At 52.5% G+C, this 13,846-nt stretch overlaps 1 long non-coding RNA gene across 1 annotated transcript in view; it reads right to left on the bottom strand.

Annotated features, from left to right (window-relative positions):
- Positions 1 to 9,524: 9,524 nt before the first annotated feature.
- Positions 9,525 to 13,846, bottom strand: part of LOC125937453 (uncharacterized) — a 156,131-nt gene continuing 151,809 nt past the window's right edge. The window contains exon 4 of the long non-coding RNA XR_007462386.1: positions 9,525 to 11,744. This is a non-coding gene — a long non-coding RNA (uncharacterized LOC125937453). The remainder of the gene's footprint in view (positions 11,745 to 13,846) is intronic.

Here is a 13,846-nt window from a genome sequence, read left to right as displayed (position 1 = left end):
GACTCACATAACCTCTCAGGATAATGAGGGCCATATGTTTCCCTTACCCACTACATAAATTAGTGTTAAAGCCAATAGAACATGTTGTCTCTCTCAATTTTTGCAGGCATTCTTAATTTCAGTATTTTCGGTTTTGGTAAGCAAATCCCAGCGTGTGCCTTCATGATTTCCTTGATATTATATATACATATGCCCTGTCAGCCACCACTTTCACAGATTAAAAACTCTCACTCTTGGGGTGCCTGGGTGGCTCAGTGGGTTAAGCGCCTGACTTCAGCTCAGGTCACGATCTCACAGCTCATGGGTTCAAACCCCATGTCAGGCTCTGTGCTGACAGCTCCGAGACCGGAGCCTGCTTCAGTTTCTGTGTTTCCCTCTCTCTGCCCTTTCCCTGCTTGAGCTCTGTCTCTCTCTCTCTCTCTCTCTCTCAAAAAACAAATAGACTTTAAAAAACAAAACAAAACAAAACAAAACAAAAACCTCTCACTCTTGGGGCACATGGGTGGCTCAGTTGGTTAAATGTCCAACTTCGGCTCGGGTCATGATCTCGCATGAACTCTCGCATGATCTCGCATTGAACTCACATGCTTTGTGAGTTCAAATCCCTCGTTGGGATTGCTGCTGTCAGCACAGAGCCCACTTTGGATCCTCAGTCTCCCTCTTTCTCTGCCCCTCCCTTGTTTCTGCTTTCTCTCTCTCAAAAATAAATGAAACATTAAAAGAAAAAACCTCTGACTCTTGTTGGTATCCCCTCACACAGAGTTTTATCAGTTTCCCTTCTCCCAGTTCTGCTACATTTCCTATCCAATAAGCAAACATATTCAGCCAAGTTGTATACTGTTCAACCTTCTTTAACATCCGGGTGGGAGACACCCCAGTGTTCAGGGTATTAAAGAACAGACCCGCAATGTTGACCCTATGTCCAGGTGCCATGGCAAGAGGTACTGAAAACCCACGGCCTTGACCTCACAGAGGGAGGAGAGAGACCCAGTGAAGGAGAGAGGATTTCCAGCTGGTGGTTTAGGGGAGACCCCATGGAAGAGGACCCATTTAAAGAAGGAGATTACAGTATGGGGTCCTTAGACTCACAATTAGTTGCGTGTCATCAGAAGGTAGAGCTGGATTTTTATGAATGAGTTCCAGGAGGAATCTGAAACTTCTGAAAATGAATGCTGGGTTTGAGATGTATTCAGATATGTGCGTTTTATGGGGTGGAGGCAGGAATCCATGGCTCTCATTAGATTCTCAAAAAAGTAGGTCAGGCTCAAGAAAGATCCTCCCGAATGAGGGGCTGATCAGAGGGCTCATTTCTCGCTTGTTGCTAGGAAGCTCAATGTGGATGTGGAGAGATATTATTATGTACACAGGCCAGAGCCTAACGCATTCAGAAGCCCTGAACCTAGATTCAAGGTGCCTTCATTGTCCTAAAATTGTATATTTGTTTTATGTTTTTATTTTAGCACGTTTTTTCCAGAAATGGACACTCATCTGATTCTTAGAGGTTTTGATCCCAATAACGAAGCATGGGGGCCCTAGGAGGCAAGTCCTCTCAGTGAGGAGACACAAGATGTTGCTGCAGAGGGAGAGAGAGAGAGAGAGAGAGAGAGAGAGAGAGATGTTGCAAAGGAGGGAGACCCAGGGGGGACAGAGAACAGGAGGCTTTAGATATCCTAGAACAATGCTGAGTCCCTGGGCTGCCGAAGGACCAGGGGAGGAAACCCTGAAATTGAGGAAGGGAGAGAAGAAAAAGAACTCAAACTGGGGAGCTTCAGAGTTGACTTTCAAAGCTCAGTGCAAAAGCTTACTTCTGGAGGGCCTGGCCTGATTTCCCAGCCTTGTCCACGTCGCCTGTCCCTGAGCCATAAGCCTCTTGCTCTCCCTCCAGACCAGGCCCTCTCCAGAGCTTCCAAGGAGTCTGCTGGGCCTGGCACACACCAGACGCCTGGGCTCCCTACCCTTCCCCAAAAGGCGGCCCCCCTCATTCTCAGAAAGTGACCCTCTGGAAGACTGGGCCTCCCCATCCGTCACACGGGGCTGGTGATCATACTGACAGTCTCCTCGGGTGTATTCAAAAGATAAGCCGTGCCGAATGTGCTTCCTCTCCTAACTGGTCACGATGACACACAGACAGAGGTCCCCGGAGCTCGGGTGGCCCTGGCCTTCCAGATGCACCAGCGCCTGTCGCCCTCGGTTCTGCTTCGCCATGGATCCTGGGATGGCAGGCTTCCCATTCGCTCACCCTGTGGGCTGTTTGTTTCCGAAGCGGGGAGCAGGAGCGTCGGCAGAGCAGGATCATGGGAAGGCCCGACAGCGGGCACAGAACAATTGGTGAGGTTCCTGGCCCAGACTTCCCTTTTGGCACCGTCCCAAGTGACCCTGGTGCCGGCGGCAGGAGCAGACGCAGGCGTGGGGGTGCTCAGCGCCTGCACAGAGGGTCTTTCTTGGGCAGAAGAGGGCCCCGGGCAGCACACGGACCCTGGCCAGGGACTCAAGAGGGACACACAGCTGCCTCTCCTTTTCCAGACCAGCCTGGACCTCTGCTGCCCAAAGAGACAACCGTTTCCATCTCAACCCTCTTGATCAGAGACCCCGGCGGTCCACACCCGACCCGCCTCGGGCCACCGGAATCGTGCGATAAACACGTCATTGCGTTTTCTCGTGCACGAGCCGGCCTTCTGTCTTTCTTCTGCTCTTCCGTGGTGGCATCTGTTGGCTGCTGAGTCACGCAGCAGGTGACGTGCGGCCCACTCCATATGTGTGAGCTCTGTGGCCATTTGCAGCCTGTGGTTCCCCCGTGAGTCAGTAGAATTGGGACATCACTGAGCAGATGTTACGGAGGTAACACGACGGTCACACAGTGTGTGCCAAGGATGAGTTTTGAATCTTTGAAGGGGAGAACTACACTCAAGTCTATTTTGAATAAGCTGAGTCACGGCCGCTTCAAGGACAACGCTCAGCTGCAGCCACCAACGGCAAACCCAAACCCTGGGGCCTTTTGGCGAAGATTCAGAAGTTTCTATAAAATGATGCCGTTTCGAGGAGAACTGAAACATTTTTTTTTGTTTTGTTTTTCTGATGACAGCGTGGAATTGTCTGTAAAACTTTACAAACGAAAACGTAGAACAATTGCTTTCTTACACGTGCTTAAGTAACAGACGGCAGTGCATCTATTTAAAACTTTAAATCAAGTTCCAAATTTATAGGTTTTTTTTTTTTTTTTTTTTTTTTTTTTTTTACAAACTCAGTACAGAAGGAGGAGGGTACGGGAGAATGGGGAAGACCCAGGGTAAGAGATTTTGTAATTCGCTCAAAATGTGAGCAAGGCATCGATTCCTTCGCCGTTTACAAGAGACGCTTGCAATTTGGTCCTTTGGTTGGTTGGTTTTGGGTAGAAAACTCCTTCTGAAAACTCAGAAGGAGATGCCTTCGATCAGGCATCTTTTAAGATGCCTTTCCGCTCCCTGAAGTGGCTTTGCGTCTTTGGGATGGGTCTCAGCCATGCTGAGTCCTCTCAAGTCCTGGGCAGCTGGCTGGGCTGTGTAGACAGCTGTGTAGACAGTGAGGGCTCTGTGGAGGCTGTTGGTATGATTTACCCCGGTGCAGGGGGCTGACTCACAGCCCCCGGGGGATGTGAGTTTGGGGTGGAAGGTGGGCTTACTTCAAGTTGTGCAGACTGAGCTCCCCCCACACCCATTCAATGCCCAGATGGGAGGTCCCACTCGGGGACCAAGACGCTCAGAATCCTGGGGGGGCCCTGGGGGAGCACCCTTGAGTTCCACTGGTGGCTGGAGAAGTTGAGTAGCAGAGAAGCCAGGCAGAATCCTCACGATGGGGTCCTCGCTGCAGCCTTCAGGGTGCAACCCCGAGATGCGCCCCCCTCCTTTCTGATTCATGGGACAGACAGTCCTTGAACCCTCTGTCTCCCAGACATTTAACTCACCCTTCGATCTGCTGATATTTCTCTCCTCTCTTCCCCACAAGCTTGTCTGACTTTACTCCGTGTGCGGTGGGTTTGTTGAGGAAATGAGGGCAGGTCCGTGGGCCAGACGAATCTCACCTCTCTCCAGGTCTTTGTCCCCAGCCCTTCACAGACCCCTTTACAGAGTACTTTTCCAGAATGCTCTTGTCTTCCTTCACTCTGCCAGCATGGCAACTTGGAGCCTCCTAGACCACCAGTATCATGGAAGTCAGCTCCTGAGGCCCACTTGGCCAACTTCCCATGGGCTCCCTGGTGGTCACGTTTTACTTCGTGAGGCCTGAAGCCAGACAGCAGCGAAGGCAGAACTCCTAATCACGGCCTTGGCTTTGCCTCTTACCCTGATCTATGCCTCATTCACCTCTGTCCTGTTCTCTATCCTCCCAGATTTCTTTTTTTTTTTTTTTTTTTTTTTTTGATGTGTATCTATTTTTGTAGAGACAGACAGAGCGTGAGCAGGGGAGGGGCAGAGAAAGAGAGGGAGACACAGAATCTGAAGCAGGCTCCAGGCTCTGAGCTGTCAGCCCAGAGCCTGATGTGGGGCTCGAACTCATGAACTACGAGATCGTGACCTGAAGTCGGATACTTCGCCCACTGAGCCACCCAGATGCCCCCATCCTCCCAGATTTCTTTTGGCCTCCCCCTCCTTCCCCTCCTTCCCCCCTGTCTCCCTCTCTTTCTTGCCCCAGAACATGAAGAGAACCAGGGAGCAAGCCCCCACATTCCCGGCCCCCCCTTTACTGTTGTCCCTCAGGGTAGACGCCGGACTTTTCACCGAGGCAGGATGTGACAGTGAAGTGATGTGGTACATGGTCTTTGTCACAGCCCCTGGCCTCCACCTCAAATCCCTGGGGACATCTTTCAGCTCCCTCCCTCCTTCTGAGCAACATCCTGTGATCAACCTTCCAACCCTTGGACCAGCATGGCATCCCAGCCCCCCCTGCCATGTGCATGACTGGAATTTCCAAGGCCCTTCAGACTCGGTGGCCTCCCTCCCAGCACAAGGATGTTCCCCTGGAGCGTTCTGTCACATAAATTCTTCCAAGAATTTGTTGCCAGGAAAAAAAAAATTCCCTGAAGAATATTTTCTTTTATTAGACAATAAGAGCTGCATACCACACTGTTTTCCTTTTTTTTTTTTTTTTTTCTTTCCCTTTCCTTACCAGGAAGTTAGAGCTACACTTGTACAGATTACTGAGGCCATCATCAGCCCTCTTTCTGTCCCCTTGCTACAGCCACTTGTCTGGGGTATTCTGGGTGTGTACCCCTGTGTGGTCATCATGAATGGGGTGCAAACCCTGCTAACCGTGCGGGAAGGCTGTCCGGGCGGCCCTGTGGTCTTGACATGCTGCCCTCACCCTGCCCCCCCCCCCCCCCCCCCCCCCCCCCCCCCCCTGTTGGGCCCCGGGGTCTCTCCCAGCAGTCACGTCCACTGCAGAGTCCGCTCTGAGTATTGGATTTGGGGTCCTGCAATCCCCAGGCTCCGGCTTAGGGGTCACAGTGCCACCCAGATCAATCCCTGCCCCCCTTCACTTCACGAAATGGAGCTTCCCGAAGAAAAAGAAGGCATTTTGCCTGGATGAGGATCCCTTGAAGGCTGGGGAGGCTCCTGGCCTGGGGCCCAGGTTTTCCCCTCTGCTGTCGGGCCCCATTTTGCACCCCGTGTGGGGCAGCCCAAGGGAGAAGGTGAGGAAGAGGGAATTTCGGTCTCGCAGGTGGAGGAAAGGGATCGTGGCAATGAGAGAGGCCCGCAAAGGTGAAACCACGCCAGCAGGTACAACCGTCCCTGGAGGAGGTTCTGACCCCATCCTGGGGTGGGACTTCATCCCAGCCGGTCAAGGTGGGGTTTGTAAGGCATGTGGACACGTTCCCCTCACCAGGCCCCAGGGTTCGGAGGTATTTCTGTGACTTCCTTCCGTCTTCCCAGGCTTCGAAACAGAACAATAAGCAAGACGAAAACTTGCAGTCAGCAGGGAACTATTTCTTTGAGTTTGGCGGCTGAGCCCTTCACCAAGCCCCACCGCGGACGGAGGGCTCTTTTGTCCTTGGGGAGAAAGGCTGTTCCCCGTAAGCTTTATTTTATCCAGCAGGACTGTGTAGAGTTATGGTGGAAATTTCACCTTAAATGATAACTTGCGCCCTGACGTTAAACCACCCTACCTTTTCTCCCGTAGGCACGCCCCAAGGGAGACAGAGACGTGAAAATCATCTGAAAGCCAGTGTGAGGCTGGCGTTAGAGCCACTAACACAGCTAGAACAGGGCTGCACCGTTGACAACCTGCCCCTGTGGTTTCCAGTAGCTCCATCAAGCACGGGAGTAGGGGGACAGACACCAAGGTGTCCGGGGCCTGCAGACCTCACGCCATCTCACTGGTTTGTTGGGTGAGAGTGTGAGTTGAGTAGAGCCATCCTTTATCCCAGACTTGGCATCAGACCTGGGATTAAAGCCTCCGTTGTCTACAGTCCTGGGTCTCTGCCCCACCACCTGCCAATCGGTCCCCTGCCAGCTGTGCAGAAAGACAGGCTCCGCGTCAGGTCACCAAATGGGCCAGCACCTGAAATGGCTTAATAAAGAAGCCCGGGTGTTGAGGTTTGTGGGCACACATTTGCCGAGCACGCTGGTGCTCTCTGCCTGGGAGCTGATGGGGTACCCCGTGCCCCCCCATCCCAGTCCTTGGCTCCTGTCAGTGGGGGGAGAGATTTGAAAGCTTCAAGAGGCGATGAGTCCCCTGTAGGCCCTCACCGTGCCCAAGAGAGAACTCCTTGCACAGGGGAAGGGCTGAGAAGGGGCTCATGCCCCTTCTTGGCTTGTCTGCCTTTCCGGAGACCCTTGTGCCCTAAATTGAGACCAGAGTTTGGGATGAGGCCCGCCTCCTCTGGGCTAGCTTCTGCCCCTGTTCCTTTGGTCCCTACCCCTGAAATGCTTTCAGATCCTTGCAGAGGCCTGGTCTCCCTTGCTCTGGCCCTGTGCTCAAGCTGGGACTTCCACCTTGGCCTATGTGTTAGTCAGGGATCTCCAGAGAAACGGAACGAAAAGGATGTGTCCGAGAGGATATTTATTATCATAGGACTTGGTATAAGTCCCAATCTGACTTTGAAAGACCAGGAACCATGAGTGATGTCTGAGGGCAAGAGAAGAGGGACGTCAGCTCAAGCAGAGAGAGAATGAAGTCACCCTTCTTCTGCTTTTCTTTCTACCTGGGTGCCCACTGGGTGGGTGGGGGCGGGTGGGTGATGCCTGGACACACTGGGGAGGGCCATCTGCTCTACTCAGTCTACCAGTGCAAATGCTAACGTCTTCCAGAAACACCCTGACAGACACACCCAGACATAATGCTTGCACCAGCTCTCCGGGCATCCCTTAGCTAGCCAACTTGCCCAAATTAACCATCCTGGTCTGTCTACTCTGTCTTTCCCATCCCGGTCTGGGGATTCTCCTGGCCCTCCAAGACCGGGTCGGGGCCTCTTTCGTGCTCCCATGGCCCCTGTCCTCCCGCTGGTCCCATCACTGCACTATGGTATTCCTCTTATGGGTCTTCCTCGGGGAAAAACAGGGTCGGTCTGAGCCATTGATGTAACCACAGTGCCCCTCACACAGTCTGGCAATAGCAGACTCCTCAGAATAGTCAATGCATGAAAATACCCTGGGTTTACTGGATTTGAGCCTCTTGACTGGACAGAACCAACAGTTCAGGTCAGAGCAGTTGGCGGGCAGGGTCCTGCACCGTGTGGAGTACGGGTCCTCCAAATCCAGGGACCCGGCCAGTTCTAACACTTGGGACACCTGGGGAGGGGGGAAGGAAAGGGTCTGTTTCAGTGGGACCGCTCAAGTTTTAGGAAAGCTAAAAACAGGTGGACTGGATGTGATGGGCTCTTTCATTTCTCCAGGTTGGAGGTGCCTAGGTCAGAATACCCAGATGGCCCCCACCCCGCCATCTCCACGAGGCAAAATTATCTGGGCAGCCCCTGCTCCGTCATCTGCACAAAGGCAGGGCACTCAGACACGCCCGACTCTGGGGTCTCTACGAACCTCCGGGGTTTGGCTCACTCTGGTTCCCAGCACCCAGTGCAATCCCTGACCCAGGGTAGCTGCTCAGCAATTGGTGGCTGAGTGACTGAAAGAAGAAGAGAGTGAGTTCACGGACAAAGAGACCTTTTCTTGGAAAACGGATAATGTAGCCCCAGCTGTGTCTCTGGAGACCTTTGCGTTCAAATTAGAAGAAACAAGCAAACAAACAAACAAACCCCAGACTCCCCTTTAATATATTTAAAGGTGATTTCCCACCGGCAGTATCCCCTATCCCCCATGAGGACATGGGAGCGTTGAACGGTATCTTCACTTACATGCCCGTCAGGATGAGCAGGGTCCAAATGACGGGGCACTTACCACCTCGCGATGAGAATGAGCCGCTAACGTGTAAAGCCCAGTAAACGGTGGGGCTGGGGGAGGTGAGGTCAAGCTGCATCTTCTTTAAAAAGATCTGGGGGCACCTGGGCGGCTCAGTCGGTTGAACGTTGGGCTTCGGCTCAGGTCACGATCTCGCAGTTTGTGGGTTCGAGCCCTGCATCAGGCTCATTGCTGCCCGTGTGCAGAGCCCTCTTCAGATCCTCTGTCCCACTCTCTCTGCCCCTCCCCTCTCTCAAAAAATAATAAAAACATTAAAAAATAAAAAATAAAGTAAAAAGAGCCAAAGCCACTTACAGAAAATGTTACCATTCACCAACATTCACCAACTGTTAAGCAGTGTCACCATTATTGGGTGTATTTGTTATGTCACTCTCCGGAGCTTTTTTGGAAGAAACAATGTTCGCCCTTTCTCAGAAATAATTTAGGAACCAAGCGGTTACTTCACTTAGCATTTGCTGTAGACCCTAGAAGAATGATTTAGAGTTACTTTACCAAGATGGTATAGAAATTGTACTTGGGAAAAAGGATTCTTCTTTGAATTCACTTCTCCCAGCTTCCTAACTCCCCAGTTCAGCCTCCTTTGCCCCAGGCTGCCCCCTAACCAATGCAGGTCGGAGTCTCCCACCTCCCTTCCTCCTCGCCTTCTGGTGCCCACCCCCCCCCCCCCCCCCCCACCCCATGTCCAGATATCAAGGGAATCTTTCACTTAATGACAGCGAGTGAGGTGTCTACGCAGCACAACGTCACGGATCTCAAACCTCAAGCAGCACTGGAACCACCAGAAGCTTATTCAAGTGGATTCGCAGGCCCTACCCCCCCAGAGCTCCTGATTCAGTAGGTCTGGGATGCAACTCGAGAATCTGCATTTCTCCCAAGTTCTCAGGTGACGCTGAGACCACTAGCCCAGAGGTCACACGCTGAGAAGCACTCTACTGGAGAATGCTGGAGCATCATCACACCTGTGCCTTACACACACACCCGCGAGAGTGAATGGCACATCTCCTGCGAGCCCGGCCTCTCGCTTCCCGGTGCCCTCTGCCCGTCCCCAAATGTCATCGTTGCCGCAATCGCTGGCGTTCATTTTCGTCTTCATCCCTCTCAGCATAGAACAAACGTTTTTAAACTTTTTTTTAAGCATTTATTTACTATTTTTGAGAGACAGAGAGAGACAGGGCGTGAGCGGGGGAGGGGCAGAGAGAGAGAGGGAGACGCAGAATCCGTGCTGAGCCATCAGCCCGGAGCCCGACACAGGGCTCGAACCCACGAACCGTGAGATCATGACCTGAGTTGGAGTCGGACGTTTAACCAACCGAGCCGCCCAGGCGCCCTTCAGCATGGCACAAATTTCATCATGTTTGTTTCCATTTGGTCTGGACCCAGCAAGCCAACTTTTGACCGGAAGAGAACATTCAAAATTAAATAAGCATTATCGCGTGAAGAATGAAGAGAAGAGCAGGAACATGAAAACGCCTAAGAGGTGATAAGAAACGAAGGAAGAAAAGCAACGAGGATCAAGAAATAAGAAGGAAGTCGATATTTTCCATGCCTACTGCTGTGAGGTGACTCGGGAGCTAGCTGGATGTCCTGCTTCTCAGCCAGCAGAGAAAGAACAGCGGGGCCATTGTTCACGCCTGTAATAATCATCTCTAACAACAGAAAAACCATTGGCGTCGGAGAGGATAATTTATGACTGGCAGGAATTCTCCCTTTTGAGTCTGTTGTCACCATCTCTTGAGAGGCCTTCAGATGTCCCCAGGGACTGTCCACACTGTCCTGGAGGCCCACACCTCCTGACGGAGGCGCCAGAGCCATCTGGGCCCCCAGGGCCTGTCCCCGGAGGACACCCCTGGGAAGCAGGATGACAAAGTGAGTAGACATTTCCCTCTCGGGGGCCTTCGGGCCTAAACACGTCCATCCTTAAGTCAGGAAATGAATCTGTGGCAAACAGGACAAGGGTGTGTGGGGGGAGTTGGGTGGGGAGCCTCGGGCCTTCACAGACGTCAGAGCTGAGACCGAGGGGAGGAGCCAGCTGTTCTAGGACCTGCAACCCCCCTCCCCGCCACGGGCGTGGGAATCACCCGAGTCCACCTACCACACATTCTCATGTAATAGGCCTGGAATGAAGTCTGGCTGACAAAACCTCCCCCAGCTGGTTGCACAGGGCAGGCTGCAGCCTCGAGGACCTAGAGGCAAGTTCAGACCACCACTCTCCTTCTGCAGGAGAGGAGACTGAGCTTCAGAGAAGCTGAGCCACTTGCCCAAGGTCACGGTATAAGTGACTTCGCGGAAGATGGATGATGTGAAGTCCCATCTCCATCCACCTGTTCTCACGTGGGGAGAAAAGTCTTCTCGTTTCTGAGGTGAGAACCAGCTGATTCTTCTCTCCCTACCAGTTTTCAGGGTCATCTATCCGGTGGGGCTCTGTCCACACACTGCTGAAATGAGCCTGGAAGGTTCCTATCCTGACAAACAGGCTCCTGGGAGGCCTGATGGCTCCAGGCTACTAACACTCCACAGGGGACCTGTACCTGTGTTTGCCCTGTGGTAGCGTGCAGGCCATGAACCTCCTCTCGTCGCTTCTGTACTCCCAAGGAGAGAGCTTGTCACGTCGGATTGGGGCACAGCGGGTGTGAAATACGGTGCCCACAGAGCGGCGTCAGCTAGACTAAAAAATGAATCGGTAACAGAAAAACATTGCGGGGCATCTGCAGTTTACTGAGTGTCCGCCCTGTCAGGCACTGAATCTGCAGCAACCGGACATCTCATGAAAACCCTCTGGCAGGCAGCCCACCCGGCGGCCGTGGAAATGAACCAGCGCAGGCTCCGCTGGGAGGGGTGGTGCGTGTGACAAGGCGGGGAGGCTGGAGCTAGAAGGCCGGGCCTCGGCTGCACTTGATTTGCTGAATGTGCTGACCCAGAGCTGGGCCGGAGCAGGCTGGGGTGACTCCCTAGGTGTCAGGGAATGAGGCAGAACTTCTAAGAGTGGCGGGCCCCATGTTCGTCGTTTTGCAGGCTGACCCTCCCATCTTAGAAAAGCGCAGGATGAGGTGACTTGGCACACTGCCAGAGGACAGCTGGGGTGTCTCCTGCCCACTCGGAGCTACCCCAGCAACTGGAAAGGAAAGGAGACCAGCTGGAAAGGCTGGGATGCCAGCCGGTCGAGGCCTTGGTTTTCTCATGTCTACACCGGCGTCGTGGCGGGGATCGGATGCGATCGCGGGCGTCGGGTTCCTGGGATGGCGCTCAGCACGTTGCAAGGGCTCCGTGGACATTCGATGCTGCCCGTGGTGCTGGTTTTGTGATGAGTCCGGAAACGGCTTCTCCTACCCGTACTCTCTTGTTGAAAAAGCACACGAAACCCTCGAAGCAAACACAAATGTAGCAGATGAAAGCATGCAGCGTAACATGGTCCCCAGGCCAGCTTCTCCTCCGCACGAATGATTTCGTTTGTCACATCTTTGTTCTGTGCAGTTTCCACTGGAGCCTTTACAGAAGGGCCCCGGGGACCTAGAGCGAAAGCGCTTACTCTGCTTTAATTAGGATTAATAAGCCGGTTGCTCTGCGTAGGTTGTGACAGAAGTGTCCAGTTCATTCGTCATCCATTCATTCATTCATTCATCCACTCATTCATCCATTCATCCACTCATTCATTCATTCATCCACTCATTCATTCATTCATCCATTCACTCACTCATTCATTCATTCATCCATTCACTCATTCATTCATTCATTCATACACTCATTCATTCATCCACTCACTCATTCATTCATCCATCCATCCACTCATCCATCCATCCACTCATCCATTCATCCATCCACTCATTCATTCTTTCATTCATCCACTCATTCATTCACTCGTCCATCCACTCATTCATTCATCCATCCATCCATCCACTCATCCATTCATCCATCCATCCATCCACTCATCCATTCATCCATTCATTCATTCATCCACTCATTCATCCACTCAATCATTCATCCACTCATCCATTCATCCATCCATTCATTCATTCACTCATTCATTCATCCACTCACTCACTCATTCATTCATCCATCCATCCACTCATCCATTCATTCATTCATCCATTCATTCATTCATCCATCCACTCACTCATGCATTCATCCACTCACTCATTCATCCACTCGTCCACTCATTCATTCATTCATTCATTCATCCACTCATTCATTAATTCATCAGTTACCTACTCAACACCTGCCCATACCAAGCACTGCTTCAGGGGCTAGAATGCTGTGACATCAAGACAAAGAAAGAACCGGCATGCTAGTGAGGGGGACAGATCACAGAGAAGGAACCTGCAGAAGCACTGATGAAAATCAGAGTGCAAGGCGACAGGATTGTGTGGGGCAAGAGGCCTGTCTGAGGAGTGACCCCAGAGACCCGAGGGGTCGGAGGACCATGGCGCCTGGCTGAGCACTCCAGGCTGAGAGAGAAGCGAGAATGAGGCTCTGAGGTGGGAGCCCCCTCACAGCGAGCACAGGTCGTGGTAATCAGCTAACCATATTTAACATGGGCAGTCTGGAAGCTGCACACGCTGTCCCAGAGCTCTGGGGTGAGCAGACCCTTGTCACACTCACGGGGAGACACAGAAAAGGAGGCTTTGTATAAAACATGAGGAACCAGGGGCGCCTGGGTGGCTCTGTCAGTGAAGCGTCTGACTCTTGATTTTGGCTCAGGTCATGGACTCATGGTTCCGCAAGTTGGAGTCCGCGTCCGGCTCTACGTACTGACCTCGAGGATCCTGCTCGGATTCTCCCTCTCTCCCTCTCTGCCCCTCCCTCCACTCACACTCTGTCTCTCTCCAAAACAAAAACAAAAACAAAAACAAAAACAAAAACAAAAACGTGCAGAACCACGTGAGCACAGCACATCTTAAATTGGGGCCACCCACTTTGCCAGTAAGGGCTCTGTCTCTCCGTCTCTCTCTCTTTGTCTTTTTTTTTGAGAGAGAGAGAGAGACAGGGAGAGCACGTGCATGTGCCAGAGCATGTTTGAGTTGGGGAGGGGGCAGAGAGAGAGGAAGAGACAATTCCAGGCAGGCTCCACACTGTCAGTGCAGAGCCCGATGCCCGATGCGGGACTCAAATTCACGAACCAGGACATTGTGACCTGAGCCGAAGTCAGATGCTTAACCGACCGAGCCACCCAGGTGCCCCAGGACTCTGTCTTTTGGAGAGAGGACCATATATTAAGCCACAGGAATGGCTATCTAAGAGTGGACATGTCAGCCATCAACTGACAGAGCCCAGGAGGGAATGTTTTCCAAGGGGAAGATATTCCCAGCTCTCAGGGTACGGCAGGTTGCCTTTATCCCTTCCACAGGGGGGGCCCACCGGTCAAGTGACTTTGGTTTGCCTTTGGCGCCTCTCCGCGCCCCGTCCAGGCTCCACTGATCAGATTCTCCCTTTGTTGTCTCTCTGTCTCTGGCGTCATGGCATGTGGT

The sequence above is a fragment of the Panthera uncia genome (assembly GCF_023721935.1).
Source record: "Panthera uncia isolate 11264 chromosome A3 unlocalized genomic scaffold, Puncia_PCG_1.0 HiC_scaffold_12, whole genome shotgun sequence".
NCBI classification, from domain to species: domain Eukaryota; kingdom Metazoa; phylum Chordata; class Mammalia; order Carnivora; family Felidae; genus Panthera; species Panthera uncia.
Note: the sequence above shows the minus strand (reverse complement) of the source record. Positions and strands in the feature narration are given on the sequence as shown.